This window comes from Gobio gobio (genome assembly GCF_949357685.1).
Source record: "Gobio gobio genome assembly, chromosome: 1".
Lineage (NCBI taxonomy): Eukaryota > Metazoa > Chordata > Actinopteri > Cypriniformes > Gobionidae > Gobio > Gobio gobio.
Genome location: NC_137097.1, coordinates 55373667 through 55401418, shown reverse-complemented (window position 1 = coordinate 55401418; position 27752 = coordinate 55373667). Strand labels below are relative to the sequence as shown.

The window sequence follows — 27752 nt, the reverse complement described above, 5'->3', positions numbered from 1 at the left end:
ATCACAGTTTGTTGCGTATGGGGCTCATCATGTGGATGGCCGGGTGCGAGTGCGTAGCTTACCTGGGGAACACATGGCACCAAACACACTATGGGAAGAAGGCAAGCCGGCGGATGCAGTGTGATGCTTTGGGCAATGTTCTGCTGGGAAACCTTGGGTCCTGCCATCCATGTGGATGTTACTTTGACACCACCTACCTAAGCATTGTTGCAGACCATGTTCACCCTTTCATGGAAACAGTAATCCCTGGTGGGTGTGGCCTCTTTCAGCAGGATAATGCACCCTGCCACAAAGCAAAAATGGTTCAGGAATGGTTTGAGGAGCACAAGTTTGAGGTGTTAACATGGCCTCCAAATTCCCCAGATCTCAATCCAATTGAGCATCTGTGGGATGTGCTGAACAAACAAGTCCGATCGATGGAGGCCCCACGTCGCAATTTACAGGCCTTAAAGGATCTGCTGCTAACATTTTGGTGCCAGAGCCACAGCACATCTTCAGGGATCTAGTGGAGTCCATGCCTCGACGGGCCATGGCTGTCAATATTAGGAATATTAGGTCATAATGTTATGCCTGATCGGTGTATATATATATATATATATATATATATATAGGAATTATATACAAATATTTCCTACAAAAAATTAAGTTATGATAGTTATAACAAATGTGTTCCATTTAAATGTTTTGTCTTTTGATCACCGAAAAGGAAAATAAAAGCCCTCTCTGTAAAAAAAAAAAAAAAAAAAAAGATCTCATCATTATTGGCAATACAATATACCTACAAAAGAGGTTTGAACTAGCATGTTGCAAGATCACAAAAAATCAATGTCCTCGAGATGTTCGGTGGGCACTGGCAACCACACAGCTGTCTCAGGAAGTACTTTCACACAGGGTCATCCATCTCACATAGAGTTAAAAGGTTTACGCTGTTGTGAACCTGTAGAGAGCAGCATTTGATGTAATCACATACTTCTATACCATCAGCTCTTCCTTACAGTAAAGGGGCGGAGCGATTATAGTAAAGCTCGTGCATTTTCCTGTCGTGGCAGCCGAAACATAATCGTTTTCACACATAACCAAACAAATTATGTACTAACTGCTTCTAAGTGGATATAATCCGAATGTTTGCTATTTTAACTAGTTCTTAGCGGTTTGCAATCGTATCGCAACGCGCTGAACAGCCATTCGCGACGAAGACGGCTCGTTAAGGAGATAGGTGGGACTTCAGTGTACCATTTCGCTTTTTGGAAGCAGGCTGTCTTTATTCATAAGGAAGTGGGTGAGTAATTGTCCTGTTGTCCTCTGGTCAGCTGTCGTGTTGAGCTTCTCACTTCAGAGGTGTCCGCTTATGGTGCGCGCGAAAGCGCAGAGCTGTAAAACATCTGCGCCGTCGTCGCGCTGCTGTGCATGTTTTAAAGCTCTGCACTTTGCACGCGGCATAAGAGGACACAAGTGAGTGCTACTTACAAAGTTCTGTTTAGCATACACAGAAAACGACTAGTTAACTTGTTCCGGTTCTTGTAAAACACAGACGTGAACAGTGTATTATTAACATTATGAAATGTACCCGCAGTTAATTGCACTCGAGAGGATTGGCACTGGCGAGCGAGTTGTTCACCACCCTAGTGTCATGTAGAAACATTTCATTCGTGAAAGATAATATAGCCTACTGTACAGTTACGATCATTATCAGTAGCTTAAGAGTTTTGTATCCCTTTAATTTGTGATGGTGTGAATGTAGCCCTTTCAAATGCAATAAATATTGTCCACGTGAAATATTTAATTAAGTTTAAACTATTTTATTAACTCGAGAGGTTTGCAATCTTTTAAATGCAAAGGATCCTTAAATATGATTATCCTCGTGAGAGGGAGCTCCTCCTGAAGTTTTTAAAAGGCATCAATATAGCTTAGTTTCTTGTATAAAAACCAAATGTATAATGTAAAAAGTTAATATTATAAATATGTCTAAAATATTATTAATTGGTTTCTATTAAGTTACATAACTGTTTCCTTTTTCTACTCCTTATAGTACCATTTGGTTGTGCAATAATTTTTCAAACTTTTAATTTGATAAGTAATCTTTATTCAGTTATATCTATAATATAACTATATTAATTAGGCTAGATAACACGCAACTGAATACCTCTTAAAGGATTAGTTCACCTCAAAATGAAAATTTCCTGATCATTTACTCACCCCCATGCCATCCAAGATGTCCATGTCTTTCTTCAGTGAAAAAAAAATAAAAATTTTTGAGGAAAACATTTCAGGATTTTTCTTCACACAATGGACTTCAATTGCAACCAAAATGTTGAACGTCTACATCAATGCAGTTTCAAAGGGCTTCAAGTGGTACTACACGATCCCAGCTGAGGAATAGGGTCTTATCTAGCTAAATCGGTCATTTTCAAAAAAAATATTCAAATGTATATACGTTTAACCTCAATTGATCTTCTTGTGCTGGTCTGCAAAGAGCCAGGCATTACGTAACGTACATTGAAAAGGTCACGCCGAACGAAAAGTACCGCCCATTGTTTACAAAGTGAATGTTCGAAGACTAATACAAACGCTTTTTTAACAAAACAGGTAAAACAATGATAAATGAAATACTAAATATGTAATTCAACATACAATCAAATTTGAACGATCCTCCTTCTCCACACTTTTAAACAATGGGGCAGTACTTCCGCCCTCGTTCGGCGTGACCTTTTCAACGTACGCTACGTAATGCCTGGCTCGTTGCAGACCAGCACAAGACGATCAATTGTGGTTAAAAAGTAGGCTATATACATTTGATTATTTATTTTTTGTTGAAAATGACCAATCGTTTCGCTAGATAAGACCCTATTCCTCAGCGGGGATCGCTCAGTACCATTTGAAGCACTTCAAAGCCCTTTGAAACTGCATTGAGTGAACGTTCAACATAATGCATGCAATTGAAGTCCATTGTGTGGAGAAAAATCCTGAAATGTTTTCCTCAAAAAACTTAATTTCTTTTCCACTGAAGAAAGAAAGACATCAACATCTTGGATGGCATTGGGGTGAGTAAATTATCAGGAAATTTCCCTTTTGAGGTGAACTAACCCTGGCACATGAGCTGCTATGGAGCAGGTTATGTTCAGAGATTGAGTTGCCATGGATACTTACATATCTTCAAAGTTACCTCCGTTTTTGGAACTGATAGTTGAAGTTATCCGCTTACTTACTCTTAAACATACCCAGGTATGTCACATAACCTGCTTTCTGGAATACCCCCCATTTATGACATTAATAAAACTTTTCCGTCCACTAGAGGTCGCCTGTTCAAAACAAAGGCGTAGTTTGATGACGCCACGTTTGAGTGCAGAATCTTGGGACATGTGGTCTTCCTCACAGCCGGTGGAAAACAGTCAGGATAGGACTCGGGCAGAAATCATGTTCATGTATGCGATTATTAACATTACTGTAGTATGAAGCAGAGCAGGACCGAGTGTTGTGGAGCTGAGCAAGGCCGCAGGAGCGATTGAAGAGCGGGACTGTTATTATGGCATAATCGCCGGCGGGACTTTTATTATGACACGGTTGCCGGCGCCACTTCCTCTTTTCCAATCATGAGTATATGAGGTAACGCAACTCTGTTTATCGTATTAGATATATCTGAGTGTGTTGAAAAGGAAGTTATGACGTTCGCTCGGCGGCTGCTATGACACTTGTTCACACTGCAGTGAGAGTAAAGTTTTTCACTGAATAAAACCGGAAACCGAGGGTGACGCAGATATGACGCAATCGACAGGCGACTCCCTCAAACGCATAGCTCACACGTCCCGGTTCCTCGGTTAAAATAGCAATTTCTCACGATTTACAAATAGTTGGAAACATTTGGGATATTCTAAGTACTCAACTGAACAAAATATATAACACTGGCCTAGTGGTTTCTGGATATTTTACTGCAAAAATCCTACATAGTTCACCTTTAAAGATTATGAGGGCTCATTAATTAAAAAATAATGATGTGCATGGATGAATCATTTATAATAAATACGAATTGTCCATTTTGATTTCAGTGTGAATTGAAAATGGACTAAAGTGGACAGAGAAGAGAAATATTTAAAACATAAATATTTTTTTTTACAAAATCATTGTTGGAAATTTGTGATTGCAAGTATAATGTTTATAAATGGTGACTTCATGATGTGAATGACAATTAAATCGCAAATCAAAATTATTTGTGAGTGACTATAATCGTAACTTCGTAAGACAAAATATCATAATCGTGCCAGCATGCTTGTTCACGAGGGGCTAAATAATTCAGTGCACGATGGGAACGCGCGTCCTTAAAGAACCTAGACTGGAACATATGCGATAAGCAGTCCGTCAGCTCCAGTCTTCCTCAGGTTTCTGCTTCAGACACTGTTTACAAGTAGGGAGACACTTCAGCGCGACTCCTGGGCCGATGTGACCTGTGGGACGCCGTGTCCTGCATTTTGGGGGGTTCTGCACACTGTGCGCTTGTAAGAACGAGCGAGGTAGTTAAATAGTTCAGTTGCATAACAGCGCAGCTGACGTCCCTTTCTGCATTCATTATATGTTGACGTCAGAGCGGCAGAGTCTCGGGAGCGCGCAGCAGGTCATATGAGGGAACTGCCTCCTTCCCGGCACGCTCTTGTACTGTCTGAACAAAATGTACGTTTGGGGTATTCCTCCGTGCTTTAAACAGTCGTTGAAGCTTACGATACAAAATGGTGCCCTGTTTGTGTTCTATTTACAGTACTTTATTTTTAGTGCCCTATTTGCAGCGGGTTTCTGAGTAAACTGATTCAGCTCCATGATCTTGTATAGTTTAGCAGCCATTTCTTTACGTGCCTGAAGCATGTAGGGCATGGATTACACCAATAGCAACAGATGATGCCTAACACGTACTTGTCAGGTGATCTGATGAACATGGTTTCATATATCGGGTTTAACAATGCTCATAAGTTTTGAATTTAAAAGAAGGTATTTTGAAAAATGTTGGTAACCAAATTACTTCCATTGTCTGGACCAAAAACACAGCAGAAAGAAAGTCAATTACTTTAAAATGCATGTGATCACAAATGAGTCATGTTGCTAATTTATAATTCAGATTTTGTAATAATTAGTTTGCATGCTTTGCTTTTTTTTTTTTTTACTTATGATTTCATGTATGAAACACCACTTATATTAATTAAACTCTATATTCATACAAGCCAGTGATTATATTAAAAGTTATATACATATATATTAAAGGCCATTCAGAACTTTTACTAGCCAAAAAGAAAAAAAGAGAAATGAACCAGATTAACAGTCAAACTTATATATATATATATATATATATATATATATATATATATATATATATATATATATATATATATATATATATATATATATATATATATATATATATATATATATATATATATATATATATATATAAGTACTTTATATATATTATAAATATATATATATATATTTATTTATTTATTTATTAAAATGTTTGCCAAAGTTAAAACTAATTAATCACACATCGTTTCTGTCATTAAACATCTGAGTTTTTAATATTTTTAAATTGTAATAATTTCACAGTCACGCTTCGAATTACCGAATTAATGTAGAAACAATTGGCGGGTGTTAATTTCAAACCCTGTGTTTTCCCGCGGAATTGGGGTTAGTTTTGGCCTAGATTTGAGTTGCAATTGGGCGGGTTTAGTTGTGAAAACCTAGCAACCCTGCTTCAGAGCACTCATGAACGCACATAGCACATAGTCTGCAAAGCAACGCAAGATGAGAGAGGTGACATTAAATTACCTCAGGAAGTCTCAAAGCACATAACATTTCAATAATAATGAACATAAACAACTTAAAGGTCCCATGGCATGAAATTTTCATTTTATGAGGTTTTTTAACATTAATATGAGTTCCCCCTATCCTGTATATGGTCCCCAAGTGGCTAGAAATTTTGATAGGTGTAAACCGAGTTCTGGGTATCCTGCTCTGCCTTTGAAAAAATTAAAGCTCAGACGCGCCGATCTGGAATCTTCCCTGTTATGTCATCATACAAGGAAAGGTTACCTCCCCTTCCTCTGCTTTGCCCACCCAGAGAATTTGGAGAAAATGGATTCCGTTTATCAGTCACGATGTCAGCACAGGCTTTACAAACAGACTTTTATGATATGGATTCAACAGCACCGCCACAAACAGTGAGTAACAGTGTTCATTAATGCCTGATCTGTGATCAGTGATTTCTGATGTGTAGCTAATTATTCAAGTTCACACAGACTTTCTTTCTAAATCGTTTAATACTGTCAGTCCTGCCGCTGGCCGTCTTGATGCCCTAAGCGTAATGCATCATTGAATCAAGCCAGTGACTAAAACGATCAACTTTGCATCGTTTCTGTTAGCAGCATGAAACAAACCTGTTATTTAAAGTGTGTTAAACTACAGAGAGCGATCAAATAAAACTCTCTTTATAATGGCTGAAGCTGTCAATCACACGAGTATATCTGCACACTTGCCCAAACTGACATTATAATAAATGATGCTGTTATGCTGCACAAAGCTCTTACTATATTCATGTCGATGTTGTGTTTGCTGTTAATTGTGGTGAAAGCATTTTGTGAGAGAAAACATGTTGCAATGAGGAGATCACTGCATTCACGCGATCAACAGACTGTCTGTCTACTCAATGCTCATCACTGCAGCTTTTCATGTGATGGGAAAAGATCTAAAAATAATGCTATAATCAACACTTTGACGATTCGTTCATCTCGACAGCTGTAATGGTAAAAAAAAACGTAGTAAAAGTATTCGAGAGGGGTTCCACATGTTACAAAGTTCGTAGAATAAGGTGGAAGACTACAGGGTCGGCGTGACTGGGACTCGTGTTTATTAAGAACTCTCAGATACAAACAAAAAAAGAACTCGTGCTCACAGCGCTCTCAACAACTCGGTACTATAAAACTTTATCAGCTATATTTCTCCAGCTCTCTGTCTCTCTGGTCCACATGCAGTCCGTCTCTCTCTCTGGCAGTGTTTGCAAATCTCGCTAAACCACGCCCCCTCCGCAACAAGATCTAATACTCATTTCAAATGCAAAGATGTCAGCCAATCACAACAGTGGGCGTTTTCACTGAAGTCTCACAGCAGACACGCCCCTTGAAACAGAGCATTCAAGCCAGAGGGCTAAATCAGGATAGAAAAATGCCTTTTATTTCTAAATCATGAAATTTTGTTATGTAAAAATCATACTAACAATATAAGTACAAATCAGGAAACATTGTAAAATAATTGTTAAAAAATCCACGCCATGGGACCTTTAAAGAGCACTGACCTGCACCACCTGACTGCTGCAGATTCACATTGATAGTGTTGACATAGAAATGCATAAATTTGAGTCTGAGGATGTGGACAGCTCCGGGCAGAACATGAACACACCATGAGCTCGTTGTTTTGGTTCAGGAGGAACTATAAAAATGTTCCCTTCCCAGTCTCAACCTTGCTGCTACAACAATTTTTCCATCTGCTACTGTCAGAAATGTAGGCATTACATTTGATCCTTCACTGACTCTGGATGTTTACATTAGTAAACTTTCCAAAGCTGCATTTTTCCAGCTTCACCGTTTAACTCAACTTTGTTCTTATGTTTGCCCAAAAGAGGCTGAATCATTAGTGCATGCTTTTGTTACATCACTCCTCGACTACTGTAATGCTCTTTTTGCCGGATTACCATTGCACTTAATCACCCGCTTACAATGTATTCAAAATTCTGCTGAGAGAATATTAACACACACTAAACGATCTGCTCATAATACCCCTATTTTATTTAACCTCCATTGGCTTCCTGTCTCATCTCACATTACTTACAAAATTCTTCTGCTTGCATCTCATATCTTTTATTCTATCCTTTTTCAGTTAAAGCTACACTGTGTAACTTTTTTAGTTTATTCTTAGCTAAAAACACTTAGTTCTTTCAAAAATATATGTGCTCATTAATGTATATTTACTTCTTTCAAGTAATAAAGTATTCTCGGAAGTTTATAATATGCCATTGAAAATACATACGGGTAAGGGGTTCGAATGCGGGTCGCCATGTTGCTTTCGCGTTTTAACACTTGATGGCACTGTGTCGAATGTGGACGAGGTCGAACTGGAAGCCATGTTAATCTTGGACTAAATCGGCCACCGTAGGAGTTAAAACGAAATCGGAAATTCACTGGATGGTCATATACCTTTTCACCACTAGATGGGGGAAAATATCACACAGTGTAGCTTTACGTTTTTTTCTCTGTGTTATTAGCTGGGAAATGTGCTTCTGTGTTTAAAGCAGTTAGATGGTATTGTGAAGTCATCGCAATTGGTTTCTTTCTGTTGTAAAGAAATGTGGTAAGACCCAGGCACCACCAATCACCAGTAGAGTTTGTAATTGGAAGTCAGAGACAGATATGGCCCTATGAACACTAATGGCCAGTGAGTGTCTCCCTCTAAACCACAGAGGTCTGACCTTGTGACAAGAGTTAACAGCTATTATCCGTTATTATCTCAAAAATATAATTATTTTTCAATTATTATATCAACCAACATGTTCTCAGTCCAAACTCGTCACGTATTAACGCTTGGTCAGGACCCTTCGGTGTCACTTTCTAATGCACAGGGAACCCCTTTAGCGTCATTTGTATGGGTACTCCATTGATTTCAATGAGAAACCTTTTCCCTAAACCATTTGTGTTTTATATGATATAAAACATAGGATATAGCAGACAGATATGACTGCAGGCACAATTTATTCAAACAATACAAATATTCCATGTGTTCAGAGGCCAAACGATTGATTTGTATGAAGAAAATCCCCAAAAGCAATCAGCATCTCCTTCCGCCGAAGATCATGCACACATTCAAAAATTGCCCCCCGAAACAACACTATATCAGCTTTGATTGTAAAATGTAATTTGCTCTCGTATGTCTTGTGACCAATGTGTCATGCTAAAGAGTCATGTGTATCTATTGAATGATATGACTGAGTTTGTGCCTGCATTCATGGAGCGGCAGGATCATCATTTCAGCGATTAAACAATTAGGATCAACTCTGTTCTTTACATAAAGATATCGTATGATTTCAGAAGACTTGGGATGCAACAAGAGTTAATACTTTTATACTGTTTTGGTCAGTTTTTGCAATAAATACCTGTGACTGTACTTTTATTTGCCTGTTATGTGTTTTATATTGTTTAGAAGTGGGTTGGTTTAGGGTAGGAGTTGGGGTTAGTTGCTCCCAAATATAAAAGTAGCCTATAAATATTTATAAATTCATGTCTTCTTTTACAAATGCATAGAATTAAATGCGTTTCGATCTGACGCATTGGGCAAACAACTGAAATTAATGGAGTACCCTGTGCGTGGAAAAATGATGGTAAAGTGGTACCCTGTTAGTTAAAAAGTGACACAGAGGGGTCCTGACCAAGCGTCAATATGTGACAATATGTGACAATATGTGACAAGTTGGTAATACAGTTTTGGTCACTACAAATAAGGATCTGCTATAGACATAATTTGATACACGTGGGACTAGGGATGGGCAATATAGACTTAAAAATGTATCCCGAAATTTTCTAGTATTTATTGCGATAACGATATCAATGACGATAAATGTAGTATCATTCCCCATGTTTTTGGATGCAAGTGAGAGCTGCATGCATTCTTGAGAGACTCAGAAAAACAAACAATGATCTAGTAAAACGTACCTGTCATCAAATAGGCTCCTATAATATATATATATATATATATATATATATATATATATATATATATATATATATATATATATATATATATATATATATATATATATATATATATATATATATATATATATATATATATATATATATTATTATTATTATTTTTATTTTTTTTTATGTAAAATTCCACACCAGCCTTTTCAGAAATGGAAAAGTTGCAGATATAATTGTCTTCTGTAAAAGTGGAGGTAATGTTTAAATAGTGCAACTGTGCTGAAAAACATCACACAATACAAACAATAATAATTCAAATCAATGTCAAGTTTTATATGTAAACCGATTCTGTATGTATTCATGCACTCATGGTGCAAACAGTGGTAAAAATAGCAGAAACAGCAAAAGTAATTATCCCAAAAATGTCTTCAGATTACAAAAAAGTTGAAAATAATGATTTAGTGATAGAACTTCAGTAATTTGAGTTAATAATACCACAAATTCTTCTACTAATAAAAATAAACTGGACTAAGGAATAATGAGCTTCTGGGTTCATGAATATTAATCACGTTGTCAGCGCTCATTCAAACTGATTTGCTGAAATCAAAACACAGTAATAGTTGCACGCCAGCCAATGAGATTCCGTTTGTGCATTCGTTTCTTCCTGTTCATGAAAGGCTGAATAATTCCAAATAAACGGCATTATTTTACAGGAAAATACAACAAAGGATATTGTTTACATGTAGCACATCAATTCTGTGTGGTATAAGACTCTCTCGCTCTCTCTTTGAGTGTGTGTGAAACACTGAGCGCTCTCAGTCGCGCGCCTCACACTAGTGTTTAATGTGCGTCAAATACACTGCGCATTCATCGAGATGAACTGAAATAGTATGCTTTACCGATCTATTGAGAAAGAGCGAATATCTTAAGCGCTCAGCGAGTGAAAATACATCTGTATGGTTCAGATTGCCCTCAGTTAGCCCCTCGTTTATTTCGAGAATTAATTTGGTATTATTCAGGTATTCAGGAATTCGGTATATCGCAAACGATAAGATATCGCCCATCCCTATGTGGGACATAAACTTATATGATTAAATTATTACATTACAACAAACATGCAATACAAACATCCTTGATCTTTTGAAATAAGATTTTGTTGTTATATGAAAACACTGTTGTGAACTTCTTTTGTTTCTTGAAGTAGAGCCCAGAAGAACTTGGATAGGTTTTTCAGCAGGATTCTTTATTGAGAAAAGCGTGCTGTCTTTCTGCTGAGGTCATCACGTCTAACTAAAGGAGTTGTACATTGTAATTTATCTACATTTCAGGGGGATGGATTATACAGCAGGGGAGGAGACACTCTGAACAATACAATGCAAATGTTGTATAGGTAAAAGGATACACCCTACATAACTGTGTCACCCGTCCAGATTCAATCAGCATAACAGTGTCATTCAAATGCATAGATGCTAATCCAATCACTCAGAGGCTCCAAGAGCCATTAAAGACAAAATGGTGCTCATTTTACTTACAATGAAGAGAACAGGAACTGGCCTGGAATATTTGCATAGCAGACTAATTCATCTGATATCATCATTTTTACCTTAAATGCTAAATGCAATGTACTTTCTTAAATTTGTAACCCCACAATTCCCCATTTGAGAGTTCTAATAACTCTCACATAATACAAATTTAAACCTTCATCAGTCCATTCTGTTGCTTATGTTTGTTAACAATAGCCCCATCTTCTAGTCATGTAACTTGGAAAAAGTTACAGGCACATATCACTGTTTCTGTGTTGATTGTCTGTAGTGACGAATGACATGCTGCCACAGAAACAAACATGCCACTAGGGTCCGTGTAGTTCATTACGGGTAATTTTCTTTTGTGGTTGGAACAGTCCTTGTGAGTCCTTTGTTGAACTCATGAAGAATTATCTTCAGTCATCTGATGTAATTTTGCTGAAAGATCAAGAATGTCTTGTTGGATTTTGTTCAAGAGTACTTGACCACCATGTTTGTGCATAAGTGAGTCCTTGAATGCAGCCATCTTCTTTGTTGGTAGTAGGAGCTGAATTATGTAGCAATCAGGGTGCACCTGCCATTGAATTGGCTGAGCAGGATGTTATATACAAACGTTCCTCCCATCATGTGCCACCCATGGGATTCCTGCTCCTACTGAAGGCAGGTGTGGCATGCAAACGTTCTTTCCAGCAAACAAGGTGTTTTTTGACATATTCATCAGCTCTAAGAATATGTTGTTTCTGGAGTCTACACTTTGTGCGATGTCCATGATGAGTAGTAGCAAGGCAATTTTGATCATGTTGATGGATGACTGAAGGTCCCGTAGGTGAATCTCTGCATGGTTTTTTTTTGTTTTGTTTTTTTTCTTGACAGTTGACTCAGTAGTGTGTCTAGTTGTCCTTCAGAGGTTGTGGCTTCATACGCAGGTGAGGATCGGTGCGTATGGGTCTAGTTGTCCTTCAGAGGTTGTGGCTTCATACGCAGGTGAGGATCGGTGCGTATGGGTCTAGTTGTCCTTCAGAGGTTGTGGCTTCATACGCAGGTGAGGATCGGTGCGTATGGGTCTAGTTGTCCTTCAGAGGTTGTGGCTTCATACGCAGGTGAGGATCGGTGCGTATGGGTCTAGTTGTCCTTCAGAGGTTGTGGCTTCATACGCAGGTGAGAAAGTCTGTGCATATGGGTCTGGGGACAGCCATCAAGTGGTATCTGCACAGATTAAGAACGAAAAACAAACGATAACTCTTCCCTGGTGGCACAGAGGATACAACATTTGTACTGGTCTTAGGTTCTTTTGGATTAGAGAGCAGCACTCACCACAACCCTTGGTTGAGAGAAACATTCGGTCTGGAAATCTTTGTTCAGCTGGAAGTTTCGCTCTGGATTCCAGTCTGGAACGTAGGCAGATCTTTATCTTTGAGCTTGAAGTTTCAATCTGGATTTCAGGTGAGGAAGCTGGAACTCTATCCGGGTCACGGCACCATCTGTTGTGAACTTCTTTTGTTTCTTGAAGAAGAGCCCAGGAGAACTTGGATAGGTTGTTCAGCAGGATTCTTTATTGAGAAAAACGAGCTGTCTTTCCGCTGAGGTCATCAAGTCTAACTAAAGGAGTTGTACATTGTAATTTATCTACATTTCAGGGGGAGGGATTATACAGCAGGGGAGGAGAAACTCTGAACAATACAATGCAAATGTTGTATAGGTAAAAGGACACACCCTACATAACTGTGTCCCCCGTCCAGATTCAATCAGCATAACAGTGTCATTCAAATGCATAGATGCTAATCCAATCACTCGGGGGCTCCAAGAGCCATTAAAGACAAAATGGTGCTCATTTTACTTACAATGAAGAGAACAGGAACTGGCCTGGAATATCTGCATAGCAGATTAATTCATCTGATATCATAATTTTTACCTTAACCTCTTAACAAGCGCCCCATTTTTGTGGAATTTTTTGAAAACGATATACCCAAATGAAAATGTCTGCAGCTCTTAAACCCTATGGTCTATATTCATAAACCTGGTCTTATTTTAAACTAGACACTTGAAATATTGCTACCCAAGAGTCATAATAACTCAAAGTAATATGGGAACAGAGTAATATACATGTAAATATACATGTAAGTGACTCACGTTTTTTGTTTTTTTGTTTTCAATTAGGGAAAAAAATATTATAATTTAATGTTAAGAGCCTGAAAATAACTTAAATATAAAACTGAATGTCTAATCATGTCATGATTCAAATATGAGGATGATTCTCTCAGTAATGTAGCTTCTGTGAGCTTTTATGTCAAGAAAAGTCTAGGCGTCATTTCAAAAAGGCCATTTATTTCAGAACATTTGCTATTGTAAAGAGTAGTTTTTCATTCAAATAAATCTGCAATAAACTGCAATATATTACTAATTATAATGGATAAACAGTTACTGAAAAACTAAAGCAACTATTTACAGAGATTACAAAGTGTAAAAAACTCATTTAGCTGATGGGAAGCGTCAGTGAGAGACAGCGCGCTCTCCACTACAGTTGCGCCATGGAGAACGCGCAGCCAGCGCGCAAACAGTATTCACCAAAGCCTACTTACGCAAACTGCGCAAGATAATGCCTTTTGATTGGTTACTAAGTCCATCAATCAAACCTTTGTTGAAAAGGCATTGGCTGGGCACCGAGTGCCTTTATCCAACGAAAACCATGGGCGCAATGATTGACAGCTCACCAAGCCTGTAAAGCGCTTCCTCTATATGATGCATCCCAGAAGAGTCTCTGATTGAAGGAGAGAGACGAGGGTTGAACCATTGCACGTGGGAGAAGCCATTCTAGCAGGGGGAGTTTGCCAGACACGGAATAGAATCGATATTTCATTGAAAATGGACATGATTGATCACGCTAACTCAAAACTCTCTTGCAAACAACGGAGGATTTTTAGTTTTTTCCCTATTTTTTCGTTGTTTTGGATTAAAAAGTGGGATGCATTTTGAAGAGTGGACTCTTACACAGAGATGTATGCGGGTGTTTATTGGATTCGTCCGATCTGATCTGAACGACAGGAGATGAAAGATGAGTAACGCTGATATTTTGCTTATGTTTACATGGCAGGTCCTTTAGTGTTTCATTTAACCCTTTCCTCTCTGGTGTATTTATTGCAAAAACAAGTTCAGAACATGAATCTTGAGTGTTTTAGCTTTCAAATGATGCATAGTTTGTGATAGTTGATTGAATATTTTGTATAAAACAAAAGTTAATAAAAGTACACACCCCCCCACTTCCGTCAACCCCCCCGTCCACGAACCGGTGCGGGTTAAGAAGTTAAATGCTAAATGCAATGTACTTTCTTAAATTTGTAATCCCACACACACAACAGTTCAAAAGTCAAAGATTTTTGAATAAATAAATAAAAAAGTTCACCAAGGCTGCATTTATTGTAAAACAGTAACAATTCTATTACAGTACAAAATGAAGGTTTTCTATTGTTTTATATTATAAAATGTAATTTATGATGTGATGTCAAAGCTGAATTTTCAGCATCATTACTCCAGTCTTCAGTGTCACGTGATCATGATCAGAAATCAGTATAATATGATGATTTGCTGCTCAAGACACATATAGTATTAATGTTGAAAACAGTTGTGCTGCTAAATATTTTTGTGGACACGACAGTGATATTTTGTTTTCAGGATTATTTGATGAATAGAAAGTTCAAAATAACAGCCTTTATTTGAAACAGAATTGTTTTTACAACATTATAAATGTCTTTTCTGTTACTTTTGATCAATTGTATGCATTCTTAGGGAATAGATGAGATGTGATGACATTCCTATATGAAATTTATGAAAACGTGATGATGATGGGAGATGACGTGGAGATAAGTGCGCTGTAAACTTTAATCAGTCATGAGATTTTCTTATTAGACATCAAAGCATTTATGGTATATCGCTACACTAATTGGTAAAGTACAAGAACAGAACTCTGATAGACCATACAATAATGTGTTGGCTCAAAAAACAAACAAACAACCGTTTGCAATAAATTTTTTGAGTTATGTCAACTTACTTTGTTAACCAACAAACTTTATTGAGTTAGAGGAATTTATCTGTAACATAAACACATGTTTTTAAGTTGATTACTCTAAAAAAATTAAGTTGCACTAACTATGTGAGTTGTAGCCCTGGAACCAATTTGATATGTCTGTTAATATCCACACAGCTATCAAATACACATGCTAAATGCTTATTTTTTACTATTTAATTTTAACGAACTAGTAAGATATAAGCGCACTAGCACAGTATAGATGTAGTGCGTCAATGTATCTCTTCAGCAAAGCTCCTTTAACATAAAAGCATTAAACAATAACAGGTCTTTCCCTTCACTAAAAACACATAAAATAACATTTAACTTCAACATTTACTCTCCTTATTCAGATCCTATGCAAAGCGTGCAGAACTAGAAATTCAGTATGCAAGTTATCAAGAAGACAACTTCATTAAGTTACAACTACAATCTACAATCCATTAACACAGAGTTTAAATTACACAATATTAAGTTAATGTGATGGGCAAAATTGTAATGTCAACTGAACACAACAAAATAATGTTTGCAATTTAAAAGGTTTTATTAAATCAATAAATCAGAATTAGATCAGCACAAATCTAAGCTGATCTATGAATCTAAATAAATATGTTCCAGAATGATTCCTCATATTCCTCCTCAGACATTTAAAGGTCCCATGGCATGACATTTTCATTTTATGAGGTTTTTCAACATTAATATGAGTTCCCCTAGCCTGAATATTGTCCCCAAGTGGCTAGAAATTTTGATCAGTGTAAACCGAGTTCTGGTTCTCTTTCTCTGCCTTTGAGAAAATGACAGCCCAGACGAGCTGATATAGAATCTTCCTGTTATGACGTCATAACAGGAACGGTTACCTCCCTTTCCTCCGCCCAGAGAATTTGGCACGCCCATGCGAGCACCATATTTGTTTGTCCTCGAGAGATCATGGCTTGTGAACGAGTGAATGCTGGCAGTTTCTCATTGTTTGGATGTACAAATGAAAACAGAAGTCTTTTTTTAGTTCCTTCTGATCTGTGATCAGGGATTTCTGATGTGTAGCTAATTATTCAAGTTCACACAGAACTTTATTATTCGTGCTGCGGCTTCTCTCTCTCCCGACAGAACAGTGTTTTCTTTCTTGTGAGTCAGTGTTTTTGTACGTCCTCGTCGCGTCTATCTGTTTTAAAATGTACATACAGTCGTGAGTTTCTGCTCAACATCGGCAGAGCCACATCTCTAAACATCACGCACGGCGAGGCTCGGGCTGCACTGACCGGTTGGCCTTCAACATCACCGACTCCCAGTACTGCATCTGGCCCACAGCGGAGGCACCAAACGCGGCGCGAGATTAAGCAGAAGGAGGGTAAGCGTGAGGGTCTCCGGGCTAGGCTAGCCAGCTATCCACACAATAAAGTGGATTACATTTGATTACTGCCCTGTTGTGTCTTTGTTTGCTCTGTGTACTCAATGTGCGTCACTGACACTTTTCATATGATAGGAAAATATCTAAAAATAATGCAATAATCAACACTTACTCGTAACTCGTTCATCTCCTGTAATGGTACATTACATGTGTTACAAAGTTGGTAGAATAAGGAGGAAGACGGCTCGACGTGACTGGGACTCGTGTTTATTCAGAACTCTCAGATACAAACACAATAATCTCGCGCTGACAGCGCTCTCACAACTAGTTACAATATATAACTTTGTTAGCAATCGCTCCGTCTCTGGTCCATTGATGTCCAGTTCGCGAACGAATTGTTCTTTTGAACCGGTTCTTTTTAGTGAACCGGACGAAACAGTTCACCAAATCGGACTGAATTGTTCTAAACGGTTCGCATCTCGAGTCAGCGCTGATCCATCATTTACTAAAGTTACTAACTTTCTGACATGAGTGACAGTCCCTCCGACTAGAAATAAACGAATAACCTGAAGTATATGCTAGTAACTACAACATTTCACTGTACTGAGACGTGCTGAGAGAACTGATGAGAAGTGACATCCGTCTCTCTGGCAGGCTTGTGCCTCGTAGACCTCATTAAACCACGCCCCCTCCGCTCATTTCAAATGCAAAGATGTCAGCCAATCACAACAGTGGGCGTTTTTACTGAAGTCTCACAGCAGACACGCCCCTTGAAACAGGGCATTCAGCCAGAGGGCAAACATCAGTATAGAAAAAATGCCTTTTATTTCTAAATTATGACATTTTATGATGTAAAAATCATACTAACAATATAAGTACTCCTCAGAATACATAATAAAATAAAATAAAAAATCCATGGCATGGGACCTTTAATAATGAAGAATCGCTGACTTATTTAGGTAATTTTTTAAAAACATAAAGTTGTAAGACGTTCTCATTATGTAGATCTAAAATATGTGTAGTTATGATAGTCAGTTCACGTTAACAGATTTCAGGTTTAATTTCAAAACCCTCATCTCTTGTAAGTTTTAAATAACTGCTCTTGGGAATGTAGGATTTATTTGGTCAACACCTACTGTAGCACCCACTTGTTGACAAAGCAGAAACCAGTTTGACTGTCACTGGAGGAAGGAAGTGGTTGCAACGAGAATTTTGTGTTCTGCAAAATTATTCAAATGGCACAACATAAGTTGTGTTTTGTGTTTCTTGCACATCAGTTATTTTACATCGATCATTAGTTGCTTCCACTCATGCTTGCACAATAGCCCCTTTCACACAGCAATGTTGTCTGTGCTGTTTCTTCATCCGCCCGCATGAGGAGATTGAAGCACTTTAGTTTCACTATCTGTTCAATTAGACAACATTTTTGACGTCTGGGTAACAGGCATAAAGGGGATGGTCAAACAGAACAATGCGCATAATAGTATCCAACTGCAGAGCCATGAATGGAAAAGAAGGCTGGGTCTCAAGTGCGACACGGTAAAAAAGCTGTGAGACGTGGCGCAAGAGTTAAAGATGACCATCTAGCGCATATTTAGATAGACAAACTTAAAAAGCTTATAGTAAACAGTGCAGAGTAATCATGTCATGAACTTTGGGGCAGGCACAAAATTATTTCTTGGTCAATATTTAAGAGTATCTCTTAAAGATCACTGTCCCTTTAAGAGCGCATGTCGTGAGTGGCTGGCACATGTAATTGAAGCAGAGCTTTGTGCATCCTGGTGAATCCCTAGATGTGAGTGTAAAGTCTATAGTTCTATTGTATTTCATATTAAACTGTTGGAGGGAACAGGGAATGTGGAGTCCAGACAGGATGTAATAGTTTGGCAGCGTGTTTGGTGATGTGAAGTATTTTGGCATCAATGCTCTCTAAACATTTTCCAGATGGAAGAAGTGTGAACAAGCTGTGTGATGGATGATAGCAACAAAACTGGCCCCACTGAACTGGGCCATTTGGACACCCTTTGTAGGGTTCGAGGTTATTGAAACAGTCTTGGTTACCTCTTTTTCGTGAGAGTTGCGCTACCATTCAAAAGTTTGGGGTCAGTAAAACATTTATAATGCTACAAAATATTTCTACTTAAAAAAACACTGTTATTTTAATCCTTATCCTATATAATTAAGCACCAAACGAATGATTAGGATCATGTGACACTGAAGACTGGAGTAATGGAAAATTCAGCTTTGCCATCACAGGAATAAATTACATTTTAAAATATATTCAAAAAGAAAACAAATATTTGAAATTGTATTATTTCATATTACAGTATTTTTTAAAGGTCCCGTTCTTCGTGTTTTTTTGAAGCTTTGATTGTGTTTACAGTGTGCAATATAACATGTGTTCATGTTTCGCGTGTAAAAAAACACAGTATTTTTCACACAATGTACTTATCTGTGTACCGCTGTTTCCACTGTCCTAAAAACGGCTGGTGATTTCCTTGTGCTATGAAGTCCCTCCTTCAGAAATACGTAACGAGTTCTGATTGTGCCAGCGCTTACCGTGTTGTAATTCGACCGCAGCTTAGCGCACGTGCCAGCAGTTCCTGTGTTGTGATTCGACAGCAGCTTAGCGCATGTTGGAAAGGTCACGCCTCTTAACGGGGAGATGTATGCGTTCAATAATCTCTACAGCGTCCCTGGGAAAGCCAAACAAAGGTGATTTGACTCCTGGATGAAAATAACAGCGTCTCGATGACATGGCGATAAACACACTCAACGCAACAGTTCCTTTTCTCCACGCGACCGTCCGCTTCTCCACGTGGGACAGCAACAAGACCGCGCCCCCTTTTTCGCGTTTCTTTGTGGGCGGAGGTTAGTCTGTTCTACTGCTCTACTGACGTAATTAAAGAAGGAAGTACCAGGATGTAGTCCAAGCCAGCCGTTCGCTGTAGGCTTTGAAAGGGAACTTCTGTTAAATAAAATATCTCGCTTGGCATTGAACTTTGAGCTTTATAATTTTACAGGTATTATTTATGCTCTAACAGCAACATTACACACTAACTAAAGTTTGAACAATGGGATCATGCGGAATGGGACCTTTAACAAATAAATGCTGTCTTGGTGAACATAAGAGACTTTTTCCGGAAACATTTCCGATCCCAAACATTTGAACTGTAGTGTGAAACTAGATTTTGCAATTGTGTCAATGAAATAACATTTCCATCATTCCCCCGCATCACAACATAAATAAAATCTTTAAAAAAAAACGTATTTATTACTATCAAGCCATTAAATGTGACTAATATCAAACATTTGCCTTTGACTGATGGGCAACCGTGATAAATTGGCCATTTGCTGTCACATCTGAGGGCTCAAATCACTGTTCTCGACTGCTCTGTTCTTTTTTTTATCCTCTTTGGCTAGAAAACCCTCTCAGATGGCATGATCAGAACATATGTCGGATGTAGAGAAAAATATCATATTTCACAGTTCTGTATGGCTGCCAATCATTTTCCTTGTTGACTTCATTGTTTACTTCATATCTGCTTCTTTGCGCAGTGTACATTCAGGCCGACACAAAAACACAAACCCCTCATTTCCCGGAAAGGCTTTCCCAGAATGCTTCGCTATGTTGAATGCACGTGCGGTGCTGTGAGCCATGAGCGTATGAAGTGTCAATGACTGTATAGAGTGGCAGCTTGTTTAAAGAGCGGCACAGGTGCAGTGGAAATGTCCCCAGTGTCGGGCTGTGACCCCTGCGTCTCCCCAAAAAGCTATTTCGCATTACAGCGATAGCACTGTAACCAGAAGATCGAAGCAGATCGCGTTCCACTGGCCTCCCTCTGCCCCCTCATTCACCTCATTCAGATTGTTGATCCTGCGTGACTGTGTGCGAGTCTGCATGTAAATGTGAAGATCGCAGGTATATATATTCCAGCAGGGTGATTTATGTGTTTGTCTGGTTTGTCCTGCCCTCACCACCTCCCTGTTTTCCCTCACAACTATGTGTTTGTCTTTCTGCGATAGTGCGACATGTGTCTGTTAAGTTGGCAACATAACTATGTGCTGTGACATTTATGATAGTGCCACACCTTGAGCTCCATGGAGACAAAGTATAGCCTTATAGTGATTAAAGCAAACGCAAACACAAACACGTATAGAAACGCATGGAGTACTTATTCATTTTGAGTAACTCATCCTCCTGTTGTTTGAGTTAACAGCCATCCAACCTCTGCTACTATATATGTACACTAATCAGTGTCAGTAGTTTTGGACTGAAGGACTGTGGCATTAAAGGGAATCGAGTCACGATTAGGACTTTGGGATACTAACATACTGCTGTTACCTGCACTGCAGTATATAGTATGTGTTGTGTGCACAGTATGAATTTTTTGTTTGTTTGCATGAAATACAGAAAAGAGCAGAGTAGTGTACAACAGAGCTTACATGTGGAATAATGTATCCCACAATGCAGTGTGCTTTACTTAGCCATGCATTTCTAATGTGATGGATAAAGGAAATAATGTCTTTGATTTATTATTCAGACTGTGAAAAGTTTTTATATTTTTATAAACATTCTGTAAGTATTACTCACCCTCATGTTGTTCCAAACGTCCCAACGAAAAAGATACTTCCAAACCAGGTATATAAAAAAATGCAAGCATCTGCGCATGGCACAACATATGAAAAAAGTTCAAAAAGGCATAAAGAAATAACGGACGATGTAATTAATGAAAACATATGGTGCCCGCAAATATTGCCAATAAAGCTGGCTTCCAAAAAAAAAAAATATTGTTTCAAAATGTTTCAATCGATTATAGATTTTGTTGGTACGGTTATAGTCTGAGAAATAATCACGTTAATATGCATTCATTAATTTCGCAACAAAGCATAAAATCGCATGAACACACTTTAGATTTGAAAGTGTTATTTTTTGCTACCTTTTGAACCAGAAATAAGTAACCAAATAATACAGCGCAAAATATTAATGAAGACAAAAGTCCATCTCTCCCTTTGGAATTAAGGAAATGTGACCTCTGCTCTGTAAACATCCATGTCAGTATGAGGGGAATAAACGGAACTGTTACTGTCACCAACTGTCCATACGTATTCATTTTAATAATCTTTTTAATAATTCATATCATTTTACATGTGGCCTGAGAAAGTCATGTCTATTATTTTGGTTTGTTTGTTTGCGTCGCTGATAAATGCAAACAGTTCCTCCGCGCTTTGGCTGGCGCTGAGCCAGAGACGACACGCTCAGTGCTTTTCATTTATCACGATTCATTTATCACTATTCAACCACACCATGTTTATTTGAGGTTTCAGAGATTTAACTAGACATTTAAATGAATTACTAGCCTATAAAAAAAGACATGTACAGTTTGTTAAATTTAAATTCCATACACTGATATCTATGGAAGCTGCAGCAATGATAATCCTTTCAATTATAATTTAAATAAATGTTTTATTCATATCAGATACACATTGTGCATGAAACAATAAAGTTTTTCCTTCTCCCATGTTCACTGGCCACTTCAATGTATTTCGGGGAAAACTGATGAATTTATGTGATGTAAACAGATCCTCTGAATTGCTACTTTTTAAACTTTACAAACAAACCTAATCACTAAAATATATTCGACTTTCCAGATCTTTCAAATGAGAGAGAGAGAGAGAAAGAGAGAGAGAGGACATTTTAGGAGAACGTTTGATTGTTACCACAGTTCGCTCAGCTGTAAAGCAGTGTACACAATATAATATGATATAAAAACAGCTTTATTGTAGCACTATACTTGTCTGAAAAAGTAGCTTGTTATAAGACGCTCAAAGTGAAGTGGTGTCCCCTTGTGTAAACGTGTTGGTTTGTGTAGCATCAAGTTCTCTGCAGAGAACTGCTATGATATTTTATTTTTATTGGTACAGTATCTTTCTCTTTAATGCTGTAAACACCAAAGCGAACCAGTTAGTGTGAACTTTCACCACCAAGATTATCTCCACTTTCAAATGAAAGATGAAAAACATTATGGCACTTTTGAACTTAAGAAGGAACAATCTTTATTATTCAGTAAAACTGATAAAGCGTTGACATCAGCTATGTATCCATGAAGTTATGGTTTATGTTGAGTATTATAGAGAAGTGATAGCGTTCAGCTGGTAATGTGATCTCAACGTGTTTGTTCCTTGAGGCGACCGACAGGCTCCATGTAAAATAAAACATCATTGAGTCTTCATCTCATGAGCATTTGTCAACTCTTTTTCATTTCTTGGTGTAAAATAAGGAAAGATTTCTCCCTTTAAAACTGCTGTTTGTCACCTATGCTTTTATAGTTTATTTAGTTGTATTTAGTGTAAATTGATCTGCCTAAGCTTAACCACCGAAATTGTCTTTGCCCCTGGGAAATTATATGGCCCTTTAAATGGCCTCAGCTAGTTTTTTTTCTTTTTATGAAGAAAAATATGCTTGTGTTTCTCTGGGGTTTGTAGGAGTGCAACAATATATAATAGGTGGTGGAACATGTTGGCTCTGAATCTGATGTTTGGCTCTGAATCCTGGGTGTGTAACCCAGGGTTTGTTGTTGTTGTTTTGGCCTGACCACATGCTCACAGTACCTCTCAGGAACTGTTGGGACATTGCCAGAGGACCCAAATCCATGAATCTGTCTAGAATGTTTTGAGCAAGAAACAATACATTGGATTACATTTATATGTTTCCCCCCCATGCAATCCATTTCTTCCCCATGAACTGACAACCCTGTTAAACCCCATCTAACCCCTAAATCTAATGCTTAGCCGACTGGTGCCATGGACTTCATGGACCTAATGCCTGTGTTTTGTGGACTCAGAGGGGATCAGGGGCTGTTGTAAGCACAAATTCAAACATTGGATTTGTATTGCATTACTGCCAACAATCTGATTTGTCCTTTGCATCCTTAGCAAACAGAAACTCAATGGCAGATTTACTTTAGGGTTAGTAGGCACTCAGATCAAGGTAAGGTAAGCGCGTGTTCCTTTATATTGTGAAAACATGTGAGAGGCTTTTACAATATTTATTCAAACTTAACATGATCCGACTCAGACACTTAATGCAGCTCTGTGCATTTTGCTTTGTAACCCCGTAACCTGATGGAAAATAAGGCTATGCTGTATGTGAGAGATAACAAATATGTCCTCATTCCTGCTCCAAAGTCTCTCTTATGGTAATTATTATGAAACCTTATTGTAAAGTGTTACCAAATTGCAAAACTAAATGCATTATTACTGTTTTTATTCTGCTTTCAAAAAACACACAAGGTTATTCATTATTTTATTGTATTATTTTATATTGACAGTCATAGTTTTAACCCCGGGCTTACTCTGCTCCGATTGGTCAGATGGCTCAATCTGTTGTGATTGGTCTACCGCTTACAGCTCATGTTTCGGAAGCTGAACACCCTTTACCAAAACTTTAGCTCAGGGGCTTCCTAAAGCTCAGCGATTGTACACACTGTAAAGACAGTAACGATGGCATCTATTTTACAATATCAATCCGACCAGGGGGGGAAATTAGCACCCACCACCAGCCAATGGCGGGTACTTTTTCAAAGTGGCGGGTGACTTTGCCTTCTATACCAGCCACAGTGGCGGGTGGATTGAATTGAAAAACATATTTTTATTGGTTAGGGGGAGAGTAGGGACGAAAGTACCATTTTTCAGAAAAACATAATTTTAAAAGATAATGTTTTAAACCAAGATATATTTTTGCTGTGGTCAATAACTCACAAGTGTGGTCTATCAATAGCAGGTGGTATTTTGTACAAATGTAGAACGACTACAGGAGAATGTATTTTGTTTCATATTCATGTTTAAATATTATAATGCTATTTTTAAATTTCATCTAGGCTATATTGATAATTAAAATGACAAAAATGCGTAATATAGGTCAGAAATGATTTTGATGCTTACGTTTTTTTTGTAGAAAGCCTTTCTTTAAAGTGAACTCCGTTTTGTATAAATTGTATCTTAATTTTAATCGATGTTTCATATACCGGATTTATTAAAAAAGAAGCAAATAGACTATAGCAGACAATAATCATGACATGAAGGCGCGGGAGCGATCACTTGCGTTGCGCATGAACTGGAGCGTGTCTCATTAATAATCCAAAACTCAGCGTATAGGCTACTTCTCACAGACATGAGAAATATGTGTATAGAAAGCTTGAAATGTCCTCTTTTAAACGCTTATGAAACAATATGAAACTAAAAGAAAGCAAAGCGCACTGTTCACGTGAGCAGCTCATGACTGGCGGTTCGCGAGCTCCATCACTGCGTGTGCTGTGAGTTTAACCTGCATTAGACTAATCCTGACTCCTGAGTATTTCATTTAAGTTGCATACATTTTGCTCTGATGTCAAATTTGTAGCCATTTTGCACTTTGACAGCCAGTTTGAGATATAGGCTATAGGCTATTTGAGTACTGTGTGTGTGATAGTTTACAAAATCAAATGATTCTGACAGTTTTTGCCATCGAAATGACTTGGAAAAAAAGTGTCACAATCAACCCTAAATTCACCCCATACTATGCTAGTGCACTTTCTTTTATAAATTTGAGTTCTGGAAAAAGTGGCTGGTAAAAAATATAAGTGACTGGTAAAATTAGGCATCCACCAGCCACTGTGGCTTAATTTCCCACCCTGAATCCGACCACGAGTTCGATGATAAAACATCGGAAGAACTTATTCAACCAAAAAACCTCCATCGCAAGGACGACTTGAGCAGGACGTTTTTCAGTGATACACTACTTATTTTGACGTACATTATGAGATGCAACTGTAATACCTCACCATCAGCAATAACAAGAGCATGTCCAGTAACAACCAATGTGTATATTTCTAATTTATTGCACTGCACATAACGGTGCATAATTATGTTAGCCCAGCACTAATGTGAATGACTGATGTAACATTAAAGTTTGTAAAACAAATCTTGCTCCAACCTTTATATTTAGTTAGTAAGAAACACAGTTTTAGGTAATAGTGGCCCACAGCTGATGAGCAGACGGCAGTAAGACGGCAATAACGTGAGTTAGCCAGAAACGTACACAATATAAAACACAAAACGACGTATTTTGAACACCCGGTAGAAAATATATACATCAATAATTATTCATACTTACAGGCTGTGATTCTGGGGAGCAAGCTGGTCCAAGTAAACTGACCAAGTACTGACTAGGGGTGCACCGATCCGATATTAGGATCGGATATCGGCCGCGATACTGACAAAATAGCTGGATCGGGGATCGGAAAAATGAACAGATCCACAAGCCGATCCAGGTGTTTTTTTTTCCGTCGCAGCAGAACCTACATCATTCGTCAGCTTCACGTGTGTCGCATGCTAGAAGAGACTCGGCTGTGTGGAGGAGATATTTCACGCTTGCCACGCCAACTAGTTCGTCGCTGTTTCGAGGGTATTACTGCAAAGTCAGGGTCTTTCCTGCATTGACATTTTTTTGACGGCCAAAGCCTAATTTGATGAGTTATTGTGATTTACGAGTGATGTAGAACAGATGCTGCGCTGACTGAGTGACAGAGAGACCGATCTGAGAGCTCCTCCCCCGCGCGCGCTCTCTGGGTCTTCAAAATAATCAGTGTTCGCTCTCATATTTCACATATTAATCCAAATCAAAAGCTCGGAAGACCGAAACCATGTTGCACGTGACACATTCGGACAATTTTGTCCTTGAATTATCACTGGGTGTGAATTGCGCTCAAAAAACATTGACTCTTCTCTGACCAGCTGACATAAAGCATACTTTCAATAAGCGGGAGACAAATTATATCCAGTTATGAAGTGTTTTCTGTGTGTTGACATCTTTCGCGATGTTCTAACAGACGGGATTCGCACACAACGCGTCTGCTAATGTCCGATTCGTGACCTAATGACTCATTTGAACAGAATCATTTTAACGACTGGCCAGAACAACTGATCTGTCCAACACTGAACTCATGAACTCAGTTTATTAATTTACTCAGAACGCAACTGAAATGAGAACACAAGTGTGCTTACCCATTTTAGCAAGAGTGGGTAGTAAGAATTATTTTTAATTATCAACAGTATTTCATCTTATTTCTGTTGACAATGTGTAGTAAAATAAATAGGCCTAGCCTACAATCATTTAATCTGGAGTGAGGTGAAACCAGAACAAAGTTGTTATTAGCTATCTGAAAATTTTTATTAAATTGCATATGGTAGAAAATTAGACTATTTGTTAATTTGTAATGCTACTTTTTAATATTGATATGATTATATACCAAAACAATTATCTGTAGTGTAAAAAATGTTTGGTAACTGTCAGATTACTATTGTATGTTTGACCAATACACTGTTTTTTGTTTCCACTGCTACATTTTATTTATTTAAAGAAGTTAGATTACATTCTATTTTAGATTTGAATGCACAATTGTTTTTTAAATAAATAAGAATTCAACACCTTACATACATCTGTTATTTTGTCTTAGTTATGTTTAGTTAGTAAAGTCTGGTGCCTTTAGTCTCTTCAAGGAAGGTATAAGGTGGAAGATATACAGTTTATTATTAATTCAACAATATATCGGATCGGTATCGGGTATCGACAGATACACAAAGCCCAGGCATCGGTATCGGTATCGGGACTGAAAAAGTCGGATCGGTGCACCCCTAGTACTGACCTATCTTTCAAGAGCAAGCGTTTTGCGAATCCCGCGTTGAACTCAGAGGTTTGAGAAGCAGTCGTCAGTAAAATAACATTTGAGGGCTGGTTAGGTTGTTCGCAGATGCTGGGCCAAATGTCTTTTCTAGGGGCATAGAAGAACCATAACAGTAGGATTCGAATGAAAAATGAGTTGATTCTTTCTTTTGGGAGACAATAACTTTTATTTATCGTGCACTTTCGACTTTACGACTTTGCAGAACGTTTACATTCACAAACTACTATATTACACACTGCATGAAATGGGATATTCAAAAAAACATAATAGAGCGTGCTTTAGAGTGTGCAATGGGTCTCAAGGGGCTTTCTTATATTGTGTGACTGAAGGCCATGAGGTGTTTCACAGTGAATGCATACTGCCGTTGTCAGTCTC

At 38.0% G+C, this 27752-nt stretch overlaps 1 protein-coding gene across 1 annotated transcript in view; it reads left to right on the top strand.

The window, feature by feature from the left end:
* The first annotated feature begins 993 nt into the window (after positions 1–993).
* The window catches only part of thraa (thyroid hormone receptor alpha a), a 51819-nt gene continuing 25060 nt past the window's right edge, over positions 994–27752 (top strand). Inside the window, exon 1 of the mRNA XM_079822905.1 lies at positions 994–1279. The gene's annotated coding sequence lies outside the window, so the exon portion shown is untranslated. The remainder of the gene's footprint in view (positions 1280–27752) is intronic.